The sequence below is a fragment of the Stegostoma tigrinum genome, chromosome 31 (genome assembly GCF_030684315.1).
Source record: "Stegostoma tigrinum isolate sSteTig4 chromosome 31, sSteTig4.hap1, whole genome shotgun sequence".
Taxonomy (NCBI): domain Eukaryota; kingdom Metazoa; phylum Chordata; class Chondrichthyes; order Orectolobiformes; family Stegostomatidae; genus Stegostoma; species Stegostoma tigrinum.
In genome coordinates this window covers 20,635,572-20,652,908 of record NC_081384.1, presented here as the reverse complement: position 1 = coordinate 20,652,908, position 17,337 = coordinate 20,635,572, and the positions used below count along the sequence as shown (strand labels likewise).

Genomic DNA, 17,337 nt, shown 5'->3' with positions numbered 1-17,337 from the left:
TTTTGGACCCCCTTACCCTGGGGAAAAGACCTTGGCTATTCACCTTGTCTACAACCCTCATAATTTTATAAGCCTCTGTAAGGTCACCCCTCAATCTCCATGAAAAATAGCTCCAGCCCATTCAGCCTCTCCCTATAGCTCCCCAACACCAGCAACATCCTTTCAATTTTTCCTGAACCCTGGCAAGTTGAAGAATATCTTTCCTACAGCGGGGAGGTCAGAACTGAACACAGTGTTCCAAAGGTGGCCTAACCAATGGCACAGCTGCAACATGACATCCCAACTCCTATACTCATTACACTGACCAATAAAGCCAAGTGTGCCAAACACCTTTCTCACTACCCTGTCTACCACAACTCTACCTTTAAGGAGCTATGAACTTGGACCACAGATCTCTTCGTTGGCAACACTCCCTAGGACCCTACCATTAAGCTTATAAGTCCTGCCCTGATTTGGCTTTTCAAAATGAACACCTCACATTTATCTAAAATAAGGTCCATCTGCCACTCCTTAGCCCATCTGAACAAGGTGTCATTGCTCTCTGAGATAACTTCTTCACTGTCCACTACACTGTCAATTTTGGTGTCATCTACAGATTTACTAATCATACTTCCCAAAATCAGATTATGAGCAACAATAAAGATTAAAAACATAAGATGCCCTATGGGCTCCCTGGGGGTCATCTGAACAACTTTCAAAGGAGCATCACTGGATACTGACCACAGTAAATGATGATCCCACTAAACTATCCCCAACACCCATTTGATCAACAGTGCTAATAACTCTCATTCAATCTAAAAATCAACATCAAAACTTTGGTCCGATGGGCCAGTGGGCTAACTCGTTATCTGAAAAGGAAGAATGTGCAGGAGTTTGTGGGAGAAAGCAGGGAAGAGGCACAAAATGTATTGTTCATTCAGACAGCCAATGCAGACATAATGGACCAAATGCTCTCCTTCTGTGTTGCAACAGGTCTGTAATTCAATCACTATTACAAGCACATAAAGAGGCATCAATATACCCTCAATCTGTCCTGGTTAGGTGATTCAGAAATGACACAGTCTAAAGGAATATACAAGGATCACATTTCCAGTTATGGTGTCCAAGAAGGGACACTGAAATGCATTTTAATCAACGTAAATATCACTGATACAATGGTCTGCTGACAAAGATTTACACTTTAAGAATTGAAATAAATCCAAAGAAGCACAAAGGCAGTCGGGTATAACTTTGGTGAGCCATGTGGAGGTACACAGTTGCTACTTCCATTCAACAATGAACTAAAATTGGTTAGGTACCCCCAGAAACATGGGAGTTTTGAACTATAATTGCACAAATGATATAGTTCAGTGTTGGATGCTGTAGTGTCTTCACTCCCAACTTTTGAACAGGAAGTGGTGGCAGCGTAACAGCAATGCCACTGAGCTGGTAATCCATAACCTCAGGGGTTTGAATCTCATTACGGCAGGTGGTGAAGGATAAAACAATTTCATAAAAAAAACTCAGAATAATAAACCAAAAGAAATGAGCTTCATGGTGACCATGTCATCACTGCTGATTGTCATACAAATCCATCTGGTTTACTTACTTCCATTAGGAAGGAAATCTGCCCACCCTTACCTGGTCTGGCTTGAATGTGACTTATGTGGTTAACTTTTAACTGTCCTCTGGTCAATCAAAAATGCCACATTCCATTAGCAATTTTTAAAAAATCCTGCCCAGTATTGCTAACATGCTCTTTAAAAAGAAAGCCATTCATAAACAAATAAATAGAAAATATATGACTGCTCATTAATTATCTATCAAAGTTTTTATTTATAACTTCAGTATGATAAGAAGTTTGAACTGAAATGTTTTAAGTATGTTTAAGCCTTCTCAGTACTTTTCTCCATAAATGCACAACTTCGTATGGAATGGTTGAATAAAGGTAAAACACTAGGGGATGCTGGAGATCTGAAACAAACAGAATGCGGAGAAACTCAGCAGGACTGGCAGCATCTGTGGACAAAGTAACAGATTTCTGAAAATGAATCATACTGGACCTGAAACATTAACTGTGTTTTCTCACAGATGCTGCACTGCGGAAGGACAAAATGCTGTCCATATCTTGCTAAGTGCCAATCCCCTGCCTTTCCCCCATATCTTATTTCTATTCAAATACTCCCTTTAGGGGAATTAATTCATCAGGTGGTTTCCAATGTGTAAAGTGTACATGAGAGTTAATGTCGGTCTCCTAAATACCACCTTTAAACTATTTCTCCCTTTGAGTCAAATTAAGGAAATCGCTCAAAGAGACATCTCAGTGATTTTAGGCAGAATAAACAGTCAGTTAGAGCTTTGTGGGTTCCCTACTGGCCATTCAGAAGAATTTCACTCAATTAATTTGACTTCTGAAACTCAAGCCCCTTCTAAAACATATTGGATCAAACGTGTTTTGATTTTGACATCGGGAAGTGTAAGCATGTTAATTTTTAGATACATGTCTGGTGATTTGGATGGATCACTCGCTTTTGTCAAAATGCTAATCTAGGGTTTTACCAACAACTTTTCCTGTTCTTTCTGGGATCAGGTTCTACATCTTTCTTTTTGGAGTCTGCCAGCTCTGATCATATGTTCAAGAATGCCTTTACAAAGCAAACCGTTGAGATGTTTTAAATCACTTCAAACACCCGCTACTTCACATTCTTTAAAACTTTCAATGGTAAAGATGCCAGATCATGTCTGTAAGTTTCAAAATGTTGACCTTCACAGTTTTTCAGAATTACCCACATGTTTGCTGTTTAAAATGGTGCTGTTCCGAATACATGCCACATCAATCTCCTTCTGAAGGGTGTGACTATACTTTCTCTCCTTCAAAACCCAAAAAAAACTCCCAAGTGTTTCCTTCCAAATGCAAAACGGGAGAAATAAGGAAATGTAAGTAATTTTATGCTATATTAATAAGCAAATAAAAGCAAGGATTATTCCAAAATGTCAAACATACATTTCTTTCTGAAGATAAAGCAATGGAGCAGTGAGCCTGGAGACACTCCATATCTCAGTGTAAAAGTAAATACCTTCTGGCAGTCCCACTCACCAATACTGACCAATACTGCCACCCAGTGGCTACAGATAGCGAAAATAGGGTTTTGTGCCGAAGAAAATTTCAATCTCCAAATGCATCATTGTTAGCACATTGTCAGGAGAATGCCAAAATGCTTTTTGTGCAATTTGCAATGCAACTTATCAAACCTCTGACCTCTCCCATCAAGGTCCAGGCACCAGTTAGATTGAAATATTATTACCTGTGCTAGTTCCCCTTCCAGTTACATACTGCCCCTTTCCTTCAATGTAGCGGGGTCAAATTCTTGGACTTCCCTTCCTAACAACTACCTGAATCCTAAGTACTATGGAGTTCAAGAAGGCGACTTACTAGTACATTCTCATGGACAATTAGGGTTGGATATAACAGTTGACCCAGCCTGCAACACCCATAGAATGAAATAGTATTCAGCACCAGAGCAACTTTCTACTGACAACTCCAACACTCCTTGCCTGTATGAAAAACAATGTAACTGAATGAATACTTCCATTTCAGAGTCCCAATAGTAGCCCTGGGAAGAAATACGGAAGTTATATCTTGCTTCAATTGATTATTTTATTCATTCATGGGATGTGGGCATTACTGGCTGAGCATTTCTTGCCCATCCCTAGTTGCGCTTGACAAGGTGGTGGTGAGCTGTCTTCATGAACTGCTGCAGTTTGTTTGATTTATATAACAAACAATGGCATTAGGAAGGGAATTCCAGGGTTTGACCCAGAAATGCTGAAGAGACTGTGTTATATTTCCAAGTCAGGATGGTGAGTAGCCTGAGGGGAACTTGCAGGTGACAGTGATCCCACATACCTGCTGCCCTTGACCTTCTAAATGAGCATGTTCGTGGCTTTGGAGGTACTATCTAAAGAGTCTTGGTGAATTTCTGCGGTGAATATCTGTGTGAGAAAACCCATTGGGAAAAGCTGGGAAGAGATGCAGACATTTAAAGAAGATTGCAGTTTATCTTTGAAGTTCTGACAAGGGGCTTTGATTATAGCAGTAAATATATACAGTCACGGCAGAACTTTTATGTGGACAAGCAAGTCAAGCACTTCAAATAAAACTGCCCTCAACAACCATAGCCACAAGAGGCTGGACAAACTGGATTTGTTTTCTCTGGATCAACGGAGGCTGAGGGGAGACTTTGTAGACATTTATATAATTACAAGAGGCATAGATAGAGTAGACAGTCAGAATCTTTTTCCCAGAGTTGAAATGTCAAGTACTATAGTCATGCATTTAAGGCAAGGTGGGGGGGCGGAGTTCAAAGGAGATGTGAGAGGCACGTTTTTTCACACAGGTCGTGGGAGGTGCCTGAAACATACTGCCACGGGGGAATTTAAGAGGATTTTGGTGAGGCACGTGAATGAGCAAGGAATTGAGGGATATGGACCATGGCCAGGCAGAAGCGATTAGTTTAATTTGGCATCATGTTCAGCACAACATCATGGGCCAAAGGGCCTATACTATGCTGTACTGTTCTATGTTCTGGATCCTATCCACAGTAGGGGTGAGGTCCATTCAGGATGAAGCTGATTTGAGAGATGGGAACTTGCCCTTCAGTGAGTGTATAACTCATCAAAGTAGAAACATTGCACTGAATTGACACAGGAATAGAAATATCAAATATTACACAACAGCTTTTCCATGAGATTACACGGTGTGAAGCTGGATGAACTCAGTGGGCCAAGCAGCATCAGAGGAGCAAGAAAGCTTGATGTTTCGTGCCTTTCTGAGGAGTTGAAGCTGATTAATGTCTCATCTGTCATCTGGGTCTCTGTTCTGCTGTGTTTGGACCTCTCAATCATGCCTACACCAAGCTCTCTCTATCTGTCCTCAATCACTCCTTTCATCGCCTGGAATTTCTGGTAGGTGGGAGAAGGAGATCCAGTCGATACTCCACTGGAATCAGGACATTGAGAATAATTGTGGTGTCGCAATCAAATGCATGAAGTGATATCCAGGGATCCTTGGAAAGGATATATGGTGTCTGCTCTCAGGAGCCCATTACAAAGTCAGAAAAAGGAGCACAGGAGTCCTTGACCTTGCTTAGTTTGCTCAAAGTATATTAGCCTGTAAGGACCCTAAAACTGTCTGAGTAATGGGGAGTTGGGTTGATCTTTTATTTGCCCACACCATCTCTCCATGGAAGGCAATATGCCAGCCTTCACCAACTGGTCAACATCAGGCCTTGCTTTTGTGTTGCATGGAGCAGAGATTCACCTTCTAAAACTCTTGGAGCTAGCCTGGTCACTGTGGGAAAGAAGGATAGGGTACCCAAATAGATTGTCAATTTCAGTGACAAAAATATTTACCTCCAACTTAGAATGTCCATAGGTGTCTGTAAACCTGCCGCTGTCATAGACAATGGAAGGAGAATTTCAAAAGTGGACATTGGTGAGTTGGAGGAAAGCTGGAAGAGGCAGTTTGTTTCTTATCAAGTGTGAAACAACTTTTAGTAAATATGATGATGATGTTAGGTGCTGCGACATGTAAGCCACAGGACTGTGACTAAAGATAACCATCCAGTAAAAATTCCTGACTGCTGTATCCCATCTTATAAATGGGGGAAAAAAAGCAAGGACTACCTGCAGAAACAGAGGGGGAGAAATAGAGACAGAGAAACAGAGAGTGAGAAACAGAGAGTGAGAAATGGGCGGAGAAAAAGAGGATGAGATATGTGGGGAGAAACAGTGAGGGTGAAACAGAGGGTGAGAAACGGGAGTGAGAAATGGGGAGGAGAAACAGTGAGGGAGAAACAGAAGGTGAGAAACGGGAGTGAGAAATGGCGGGGAGAAACAGTGAGGGAGAAACAGAGGGTGAGAAACGGGAGTGAGAAATGGTGGGGAGAAACAGTGAGGGAGAAACAGAGGGTGAGAAACGGGAGTGAGAAATGGGGAGGGGAAACAGTGAGGGAGAAACAGAAGGTGAGAAACGGGAGTGAGAAATGGCGGGGAGAAACAGTGAGGGAGAAACAGAGGATGAGAAACAGAATGTTTCCCTGAAGTGAGATGTCATCCAAGATTCAATGAGCCAAATGCCCCCAATAGCGATCATAAAGAAGAAAATGGGAAAATTGAGAATTGGACACTCAATGCAAAAACTCATAAGGATGCTTATCCTCTGTCTTAGATTCAAGAAGCTCTGAAATTTCTCAAAAAATATAAAGCATTTCTGCAGTTTCAAGTTGGGTCATGGCTATAACCTGTCACTGAACAAAACATTTAAAAGATAGCATTCCAAGCAGGCACGGGGTGGGGGGCTTTTTGAATGCACCAGAATGATGCCAAGCTACTCTCAAGGGTGTGACAGATATGTGTGGCAGTTTCTGGCAACCTTAACTTGCAGCTCCTTATGCATATGACATAGTCATTTCTGGCTCAACTTTCGAGGAGACCCTCACAAAACTGGACACCGGCTCAGCTGTCATGTGCCTTTATTTCTAGTGTAAAATGAACTGAAATTTAATGAAAAGTCAATTTCAAACATAGGCAAAAAGATGAATACACTTCGTCTAAGGGGATTAGAATATTTAAAGTTAGAAAATGACTTATACTGTTTCATTCTTTCATATGATGTAAAAAGAATGTGCTGCAAACCAGTGAATTCAGTGAAGAAACAATTTACTACATGCCTGCTTTAACCTTAACTGTCATGGGTCAATTGGACAAGAGAGTGTCTTGAATGCTTTGAGGTACAGAAGGAGAAGGCTTTTTTGCTACAAGGTGTTTTGCACATGTCAGGAAAATAAATGCCCTTGAAGCCATGACTCCCTAATTGAGGTCTTTAAAAATGTGCAATCCAATATTTATTACTATCATTATTCTTGCTTATTTGCGATGAGGAGTCATTGACTACCACTGGCAGCCTAGTGATGGGTTTAGTTTGAAAATTCTGCTGATGTAGATGAGAACAATGAACTAATTCTCATAACGACTACCTTGTATTCACCATGTTCAATATCACTGTAACAAAGATCCTTCCTTTACTGGAGCTGCTAAGTAGAATCCTCCGCTGCAAATGCGAGCCTGAAGCACCATCTGCTGGTGAAGTCATTGTATGGCAATAAGTGCTCAGGAATTCATTGGTTTTGGAGTTGAAAGTATTAGAGATATGTAATTATGCTACCAAAGCATCAAAGAAATGGCCATCACTTTTGTGTCAACCTGGAGTAGGACAGCACATTCTTCTGCAGGGTCATCACAGCATCCCGATTCCACGTGCACTGGATGTTTACAAACAGGCATTTGAGAATGGAAACCAAAAAGACTGCAGATGCTGTAAATCAGGAACAAAAACAAAAGTTGCTGTAAAAGCTCAGCAGTTCTAGCAGCATCTGTGAAGAAAAATCAGAGTTAATGTTTCGGGTCCAGTGAACCTTTCCTAGAACTTCTGATTTGTTTTTGTTCCTGATTCGAGAATGGAAAGTGCTCAGGAGTGACAATCCTACCTGGCTTTTCAATCTGTCTTCCAGGAGGTTCACAGCTAAACATCACCCCACACTCTAGTCCTGGCTGGGACTAGCTACTGCACCAGACAGCTGCCTTGTCTTTACAGGTCAGTGGCAGCTCTTTTTCATTTGCTCCTACCATTGGTGGCTGTGCCTTCAGCTGTCTTGCCTTTCTATTTGCACCATAAATCTTTCCACGACTCAACTTTAGGACATACCTTTAACAGATAGTACTTCTTCAATCAATGTTTTGGTTACTGATCCCAGTATCTCATCGACCATGTCTCAAATCATCAATAACGGACATTGTATGCAGAATGAAACATAGATTTGTTATAATAAAGCTGGTCAGATGGATTTTGACAGACCTCTAGAACAGGCAGATCTGCTGGCTCAAAGTTACGGACATTACCACTGCACCACGAAAACTCCTAGCATATACTTCTGTAATGTGTTTCATGACCACATTACAACCAAGTGCATCTCATAGCCAATTAAGCACTTTTCATGAATTATTTTGTGAATATTTTTTGTGGAAGTTGTTATGTTACTGTTATGTGGGCAGTCAATTTAGTTTTCGTTGACTCATAAACTGAATGGTAATGTCAAAGGTAGTCCGATGAATTGAGGTTTAATACTACTACAAAATTGATCTGTACAAAAACACCAAAATGGTCGCTTGGGCACATGGGAATGAGCTTCAAGCCACAAGAGGGCGATCATCACTCGATCTCTATTTTTCTTCCTCTTCACCTTTGTTTCTGCATCAATTAACAATGCCCAAAAAACTCACCAAGCTGAAAATATGCAAGCAGCTTATTTACATCACTATGAAATCTCAAGTGAATACACATGCTCAAAGAATGTAAGATGAACATTAGAAATAAAAATATATTTGCAAAAGGCAACTGTAAGAAACAAATCATAAGGCCATAACAATCAGGAACAGGAGTAGAGATAGTAGGAACTGTTAATGCTGGCTTCTGAGATAACAAGGTGTGGAGCTGGATGAACAAAGCAGGCCAGGCAGCATCAGCAGGAAAGCTAAAGCTTCAGGTCTGGATTCTTCTTTTGAAGAAGGGTCCAGACCTGAAACGTCAGCTTTCCTGCTCCTCTAGTTGCCTGGCCCTCTGTGTTCATCCAGCTTCACACCTTGTTATCTAGGAACAGGAGCAGGCCTTTTGGCCCTGTGTCCCTGCTCTGCTATTCAACAGGATTATGTCTGATCCACAATTCCAAATTGTCTTTTCCAAAGCTGTCTTTTCTCCACAAGCCTGTGATTCCTCTACTTGTCAACAAACGATCTATCTCAGCCATAAGTATACACAAGGACTACGTCTCCACAACTCTCTGTGGCAAGGAGTTCCAAAAACTCACAACCCTCTGAGAGATGAAATTCCGCCTCATCACAGTCTTAAAGTGGCACCCATTATTCTAAGACTATGCCCTCTGGTTCTAGACTCTCCCATGAGGGGCAACATCGTCTCACCATTTACCCTATCAAGTTCCTTGAGAAACCTCCAGAAACACGACGAATGACAACATTTTGGCATCCAAACTCATTTCAGAGAGTGGGCCACGCTTCACCACTGGGGTTTATCCTGTCCCTAAAGATTAGCATAACCCTAAAATATAAAATCTGCGACATGTTTTTGGAAGTATCTTCTTCAAAATGTGTTTCTCAAATCAGGCACCAAGGGAATAGAGGCAATTGTAGATTGTAGGCTGGATGCGCTAAAAGCTGATTGTATAAAAACAGACATGTGCACTGTGGCTTGCAAAGCAGGATCAGACAACTGCAACTGATCAGTATGTTGAGGATCTCGACACAAGCTAGGCCATAAAAACTGCGCCTCTGTACTTCTCAACTGAGATCTGCTCAGGCATCTGTACAAAGTCAGTGATTGGGAAAGGATGTGGGAACATCAAAAGCCGCAGGATTTGGGACTGACTCCATGATTGACAATGCTTGAGCTGTAGAATGTGTAAATATTTCAACTGGTATGTTAGGGCTTACAGGAACGGGGCAGGAATTACAGAAACAAAGACAGCTGTGAAGATCTATGATGTGTCAGAAAGTTTTTAAAATGAGGCCACGTGTGTTGGACTGAAAAATCAAAAATGAGTAATCATACTGATGGACATTTGCTATATACCCTCAAACACTCAGATGGAAGAGCAAATACACAGGCAACTTGCTGAGAATTGCAACAACATTTCAGCAATAACTGCAGTGGATTTCAAGTGACCAAATATAATTGGATTGAAGTTAATATGAAATGGATGGAAGGCATAGAATTCTTAAAATGCATCCAGGAAAACATCTGTAACTGAATGTAGTGAGACCAACAGGACAGAATCAGTCCTGATCTTGGTTTAGGGAATGAAACTGGATAGATTGAAGGACCTTCACTAGAAGATCATTCTGGATCAAGTAATCATACTTTGTAGCATAGTTATGGAATTGTTCAACATAGGCCATGAGTAAAAATTTTCAATCAGGCAAAGCCTAATTTTACTAAGTTGAAATGTGGTTCAGGAAAATTTGGAACAGCTACTTGAAGACAACTGAATGTCAGATGATTAGGAGGCATTGAACGAATATCTGGTGAAGGCTCAGAACAAATATTATTAAATCCTTAATGGGGATTATGCTACTACAGATTCGACAGATAGTTCATTTGCTATGCCCTCAACTCAGGCAGGTTTTGTATGCATAGGACTGAAGCCACTGTTTTAGTGTAGGGTTTATTTTATTTTTTAAGTCTATTGACAGCTTTCTCCCAAGAGTGCACTCAATCTAGAGACATTCACCAAATAAAGTTGAAATTCTGCTGAACAACTTTTTTTTTGCAGTCTCGAAAATGAATGGGTTTTAACATTTTACCATTTTTCAATAGCTTGACTCGAAATCTGATATGTTATAATTTCAACTTTAACTAAATGTGGGATTCTAAACCAATATTATGGCCCAATCAAAGACAATAACACAATTTACATATTCATGATACATTATGTATGAGTAGTAAGACTTTTTTTACTGTATTCCAATTTCCTTTCTGTCAAGGCCATTGTGCCATTTACTTACTATACCTGCATGCTGACTTTCTGTTTCTTATATGCGGACCCCCGACTTCCTCTCAAAATCAACTTTCGCCAGTTTAATACTTTTTAAAAAATATATTGTTTTCTGTCATAAGATCAAAGCAGATAACTTTACTGTTCCCCTTGTTGGTCTATCTGCCATTTTAGTGCCCATTAACCCAACCTGCTTAGCTGACATGTAACACATCTCACCTGTTCAATGCTCCATGTAACCTTTTCTATTCAATCATGGGCTGCAGGGAAAACCAACGTTTAATGCTCATTCTTGATCGGCTCATTGCAAGAAAGCCATTTTCTTGAACCGCTGCAGTTTTTGTGGTAGAGCGGCACCCATTGTCTTATTGTACTCTGACAAAGAGACAGTTCTATGAATGCTGGTGAAGGAAATCTTCTTATACTCAGAATCGCAGAATGAGAGCCATACAGTACAGAAACAGGCCCCTTAGTCTAACTAGTCCATGCAGACTGTAATCCCAAACTAAACTAGTTCTACCAGCCTGCGGTTGGCCCATATCCCTTCAAACATTTTTTATTCAGTACTTGTCTAAATGTATTTTTAACCTTGTCACTGTACTCACATCCACAGCTCCTCAGGAATTTCATTCCACATATGAATGACTCTCAGTGTAAAAAAAAAATTCCCTTCAAGTCTTTTGTACATCTTTCTCCTCTCACCTTAAAAGTATGCCTCGTGGTCTTTAAATTCCCCCACCCTCTATACCCCTCATGATTTTATAAACCTCTATATTATTACAACACAGAAAGAGACTGTTTGGCCCATTGTACCCTTCACCAGTTCTATCACCTGGTGCCAATCCCCTGGCTTTTCCCGATATCTCTAACACCAAATAATCATCCTCGAATGCCTCAATTGAACCTGCCTCCAGCATATTACCAGACAGTAATTAGTGAAGATGTGTTTTCATCACTTTAAATCTATGATTCATTTGTTTTTATTTTATGAGTATAAACACCTCACACCCCGCCCCCGCCATAACCGCTCTAAGAGAATCCCCCTCATCCTCGCACACCACCCCACCAGACTCCGGATACAGCGCATCTTCCTCCGACACTTCCGCCATCTACAATCCAATCCCATCACCCAAGACATTTTTCCAACCCCACCATTGTCTGCCTTCCAGAGAGACCACTCTCTCCATGACTCCCTTGTCTGCTCCACACTCCCCTCCAACCACACCACACCTGGCATCTTCCCCTGCAACTGCAGGAATTGCTACACTTGCCCCCACACCTCCTCCCTCACCCCCATCCCAGGCCCCAAGATGACTTTCCATATTAAGCAGATGTTCACCTGCACATCTGCCAGTGTGGTATACTGTATCCGCTGTACCCAGTTTGGCTACCTCTACATTGGGGAAACCAAGTGGAGGCTTGGGAACCGCTTTGCAGAACACCTCCGCTCGGTTTGCAATAAACAACTGCACCTCCCAGTTGCAAACCGTTTTAACTCCCCCTCTCATTCCTTAGACGACATGTCCATCATGGGCCTCCTGCAGTGCCACAATGACGCCACCCGAAGGTTGCAGGAACAGCAACTCATATTCGGCTTGGGAACCCTGCAGCCCAATGGTATCAATGTGGACTTCACCAGCTTCAAAATCTCCCCTTCCCCCACCGCATCCCAAAACCAGCCCAGTTCGTCCCGCCTCTCTAACCTGTTCTTCCTCTCACCTATCCCCTCCTCCCACCTCAAGCCGCATCTCCATTTCCCACCTACTAACCTCATCCCGCCTCCTTGACCTGTCCGTCCTCCCCAGACTGACCTATCCCCTACCCACCTCTCCACCTATACTCTCCTCTCCACCTATCTTCTCCTCTATCCAAATTTGGTCTGCCTCCCCCTCTCTCCCTATTTATTCCAGAACCCTCTCCCCATTCCCCTCTCTGATGAAGGGTCTAGGCCTGAAACGTCAGGTTTTGTGCTCCTGAGATGCTGCTTGGCCTGCTGTGTTCATCCAGCTTCACACTTTGTTATCGTGGATTCTCCAGCATCTGCAGTTCCCATTATCTCTGATCGCCATATGTATACTTTGTTTAGCCAGCTCACAGTGTTGAAAAGCTCTGTCAAATCTCCTCTCAACTTTCTTTTCTCCAAAGCAAACAGTCCCAAATTCTTCCATCTATCCTTGTTACTTACAGCTCCTCATTCCTGGAATATTCTATAAAATTGTTTCTATATCCTTTCTGGTCCATTCACATCTTTCCTATAACATGACACCTATAACTAAACATAAAATGCTAGCTGAGGTCTAACAATCATAAAAAAAATTATCATCACCTCCTTGCTCTGGTCCTCTATGTCCCCATTAATAAAGCTGAATGCTTTATTACCTCAGAGACAATGGGAACGGCAGATGCTGGAGAATCCAAGATTAGAAAGTGTGAAGCTGGATGAACACAGCAGGCCAAGCAGCATCTTAGGGGCACAAAAGCTGACGTTTCAGCCTAGACCCTTCATGATGAAGTGTGAAGGGTCTAGGCCCGAAACGTCAGCTTTTGTGCTCCTAAGATGCTGCTTGGCCTGCTGTGTTCATCCAGCTTCACACTTTGTTACCTTGCTTTATTACCCGTTTTCTTCAACAGTACTGCCACCTTCAACCAGCTGAAGGAGTTTGTGCAATTCGTGGGATGGCACCTCATTGCTTTGATGCTGGTAAATGACAACTGGCTGTTTTCTGATAGCACTTTATAAATCACTCCGGGGTATCTGTGCACACAATTATGACGATTCATAAAGTAACACAAGTCAGAACTGAGCAGATTAACTTCTCAATTTCTGAGACAGGCATTATTACCAGCGTGGTCCCATGGTGTAATGGTTAGCACTCTGGACTTTGAATCCAGCGATCCGAGTTCAAATCTCGGTGGGACCTCGTCAATGTTTTAACAATATTGACAAACGTCTATTCCGGGAATCAGAAATCGGTTGGCAACAAGAATGGCACTCTCCTTGATGCCGATATCAGCTCCCACCATCAGTCGGTGCTGACTTTAAAGGTCTATATACTGGCGTTGAGACAATTCCCCGCTATCCTGCAAGAGTTTGATTTCGAGTTTAATTCACCACGCTTTTGATGATTGTATTGCTGGTGTTCATTTCCCAACAAGGACACAGTCACCTCAGGGACTGCCTGTTGACTGTATTTAAAATGGGTATTTTTCATTGCGCAGGGGAACGGATATCTCCCGTAGACAGCACACGCTGCGTCAGAACTTCGCCAGACTTTGTACGAGCCTGCAAATAGCTCTGTTCCTTCGACGGAAACTCAGTCGCTGAAATTTTCCTTAAGCAGCAGACTGTTCCGGGTAATGCCCGACCCAAGCTGCTGAAAGTTCAGACCCCACCCCGCATTAAACGTTTTCACTATTTCATATTTCTCCATTGGAACAAGTGCAAATCGAATGACAGCCACCTCGTCTTTTAAACTGTTTTAATACTAATATCTTCAGAAAAGCTGATGTATCAGGCCTAGACCCTTCATCTAGATCCAAAACGTCAGCTTTTGTGATCCTAAGATGCCGCTTGGCCTGCTGTGTTCATCCAGCCCCACACTATTATCTCGGATTCGCCAGCATCTGCAGTTCCCATTATCTCTAATAAGATAACAAGGATAGACTTACCGAGTTAGTTAGGTGAATGGGTGCTTTAGCAAGAATTGCCATTCCATTTATAAAAGGATTTTTGAACAGAAAGCAAAACAGCAAGGATAGTTTTAAAGAGTTACTGAGGTTAAAGGGTGCATTGTCACGAATTGCCGTTCCATTTATTAAAAATAACACGCTGAGGTCCCACCGAGATTTGAACTCGGATCGCTGGATTCAAAGTCCAGAGTGCTAACCATTACACCATGGGACCGCACTGTCAACGACCTATGGAATAGCAGCTTTCATAAGTAATACTGCTGTTTGTTGTTGATCCCTGTGATGTGGAGAGGCAATTCTGTGTAGTGGGGTAAAGACAGTGTTTTTATCGTAGGGAGTTAATTTGCTGGGTTATTTTAATCTTTAATTTTCACCTATCTTTCCCCTCCCACACCAGCAAAGAAGCCCGAGCCTCGGTGCCGGAACTTGCCGAGCCTCCCGATGACGTCACATACTATTCGGCAATCTCCGGAACGGGGCGGGGCTCATGCTTCAATCCACGGAAAGAGGGACCAGCCGAGTGTCTTAGAGCCAGTTTTAAGGGACCTGTGAGTGGATGCTGAAGTTTCAATAAGAAACATGGGGGACTGCACATTGTAGCTTCCAAGCAAATGGAGTCAGGAATTACAGGCAAAAACAAAAAAAATCTACCAGGTGGAATGGCATACCCAGGTCTCATTGCAGCTGCTAGTAGCTTTGAACTCTGCTGCACAGAAGGACAAGGGTACATGATGCATGGGAACACTGCCACTCACAAGTGAGCTCCTGCCCCAGCCACACAATATCCCGAGTTGGTAACGTCACCATTCCTTCCTTCTACTGTTGCCACATCAAAATCATGGAATCATTCAATGGAGAAGTCGGCCCTTCAACCCACTGAGTCACTGCCACCAAAAATCCTGGTACTCCCTCGTCAGGGTGGTGCTTTAGCTCAAACTGCAACACCCAGATTCCAATGATTCAAGAGAGAGGCTAAGGGAGGCTGCCTGGTTTTGCAACAACAGATGCAGTTTCTCATTAAACATCCCAGTGCGTGAATGTTTATCTCAAGAACTGCTTGAATGTCACGGGTTTTTGCGTGACCTATTTGGACAATCATTACAATATTCAAACTGTAAAACTATCAACCACATAGTCTTTGTGATCAGTCCTTTCAAATAGTAGAACATGTTGGAGGTACTGCGTACAATTTAATTATGTTTGGTTCGGCAATAAATGGAGTCAGTGTGTTGGCTGGAGCATGCACTACTTCATTCAGACAAGGAAGAAAAGTATTGCAAGCACCACATTTTCTTCCAAGTAGGGGTTATTGTTTACAAAGCAGAAATTGCTGGAAAATCTCAGCAGGTCTGGTAGCATCTGTGAAGGGAAAACTGTTGGTGTTTCAGATCTAGTGACATTACTTCAGCAGTTTCTTTGTTAGAAGATGCCCTTATCCAGGATAAAATATACTTTTCGTTTTGTCTATTCATCAAGTTTCATTATAAGAATGCAGTTCTGAGAAGTGTTAACTGTTTTTCTGTCTCCACAAGCGCTGCTGGGCAATTGCTGAGTTTCTCTGGCAAATTCTGTTTTTGTTTCAGATCTCCAACCTCTGCTATTCTTTGTTTTGTGAATGTAAAGGTTGCAAGCCAGGCACAAAAGAGATTCGCAACTGAAAATGTTCATTTGGAGAGGAGTAACAGTGAATAGTTTTGAGTAAGATAGGAAGAGTTAAAGTGATTTGGACTGTGAACAATGCCAATCAACATTTCAGGAGGAGTGGGGTTGCTCAATTAGAAAGGATAGAAATATATGCATAAACAGCTAGATTCAAACAGAAAATTACAAATTGTGAATTGAATCTGGAAGAAGCAAAGTTGCATTTTTTTCTGGGAAGGCATTGAAACCGAATGTGATCTGGGTGCAGCAGAAGCACGTTTGTATACTACCCTATAAAGCACAACCACAAATATTTGACAATAGACTGTGCACCTACACTGGTTTGGAAATAGCACAATGAAAAGTTCTAATGAAGTCATACAAGCATAAAGGCTTGATCACCAAAACGTTAAGTCCTCTGGCAATGGAGGACCTGAAAAGTCACATGAGTTACATATTTTGATATGCATTACATTTTTTCAATCAAATCAGATAGAGCTAAACAATTCCTCAGCCACCATATCAGAACTATGCTCTGCAGCCTCCCACAACCAATTGTGAGATGGTGGTGGACTGTTGAACATTGGATACTGGAAGAAAAGGCTCCACAAATATCTATATGTTCAATGATGCACATCTATACAAAAGACAAACCTGGAACATTTGCATGCATCATCAGCCAAAAGTGCTGGCTGGAGGTTTCATCTTGACCTTGACCTGAGGTCACCTAGAATCACAGTCACTAATCTTCAATGAATTTAATTCACTTCCTGAGATATTAAGAAATGGCTGAATTATTTAGATACTAAAAAGTGTTTGGGCCCTGACAATATTCCAGCAATCATGCCAAACATTTGTCCTTGAAAACTAGCTGCACGCCAGCTAAGGTATTCCAGTATCGTCACGATACTGGCACCTACCCAACAATGTGAGAAACTGGACTAACCTGTCCATCAATGCAGGGCAAATCCATCCTGGCCAATTGTTTCCCCATCTGAATTCTCTCAGTCATTAGTAATGTGATGGAAAGTGTTGACTTTGGAGCAAACAAGCTGTAGTTACTCAACAATAATTTACTCCTTAATGCCCAGCTGGGTTCCACAAGACCCACTCAACTCCTGACCTCATCACAATACTGGACTTGGACAAAAGAGCTGAGTGACTGCTCCTGACATCAAGGCAGCTTTGACCAAAAACTGGAGTCTATGGGAATCAGAGAGCAAACTCTCCATTTATTGGCTTTATATCTAGTACAAAGGAAGATGGTTGTGTTTATTGGAAATCAGAAGTAAGTATGTTCATTGAGGATTGCACAATGTTTAGCACCATTCCCCACTCCTCAGATACAAAAGCAAATGAGGAGAGAGGGAAACAAGACCTGGACTACCTTCAGGTTTGGGTT

General features: G+C 42.0%; 2 non-coding genes across 2 annotated transcripts; one reads left to right on the top strand and one right to left on the bottom strand.

Annotated features, from left to right (window-relative positions):
- The first annotated feature begins 13,453 nt into the window (after nucleotides 1-13,453).
- On the top strand, nucleotides 13,454-13,525 carry trnaq-uug (transfer RNA glutamine (anticodon UUG)). Its single transcript has one exon. It is a non-coding gene; the product is annotated as a tRNA-Gln (tRNA).
- Nucleotides 13,526-14,436: 911 nt separating this feature from the next.
- trnaq-uug (transfer RNA glutamine (anticodon UUG)) lies at nucleotides 14,437-14,508 on the bottom strand. The gene has a single exon. It is a non-coding gene; the product is annotated as a tRNA-Gln (tRNA).
- Between the last annotated feature and the right edge of the window lie 2,829 nt (nucleotides 14,509-17,337).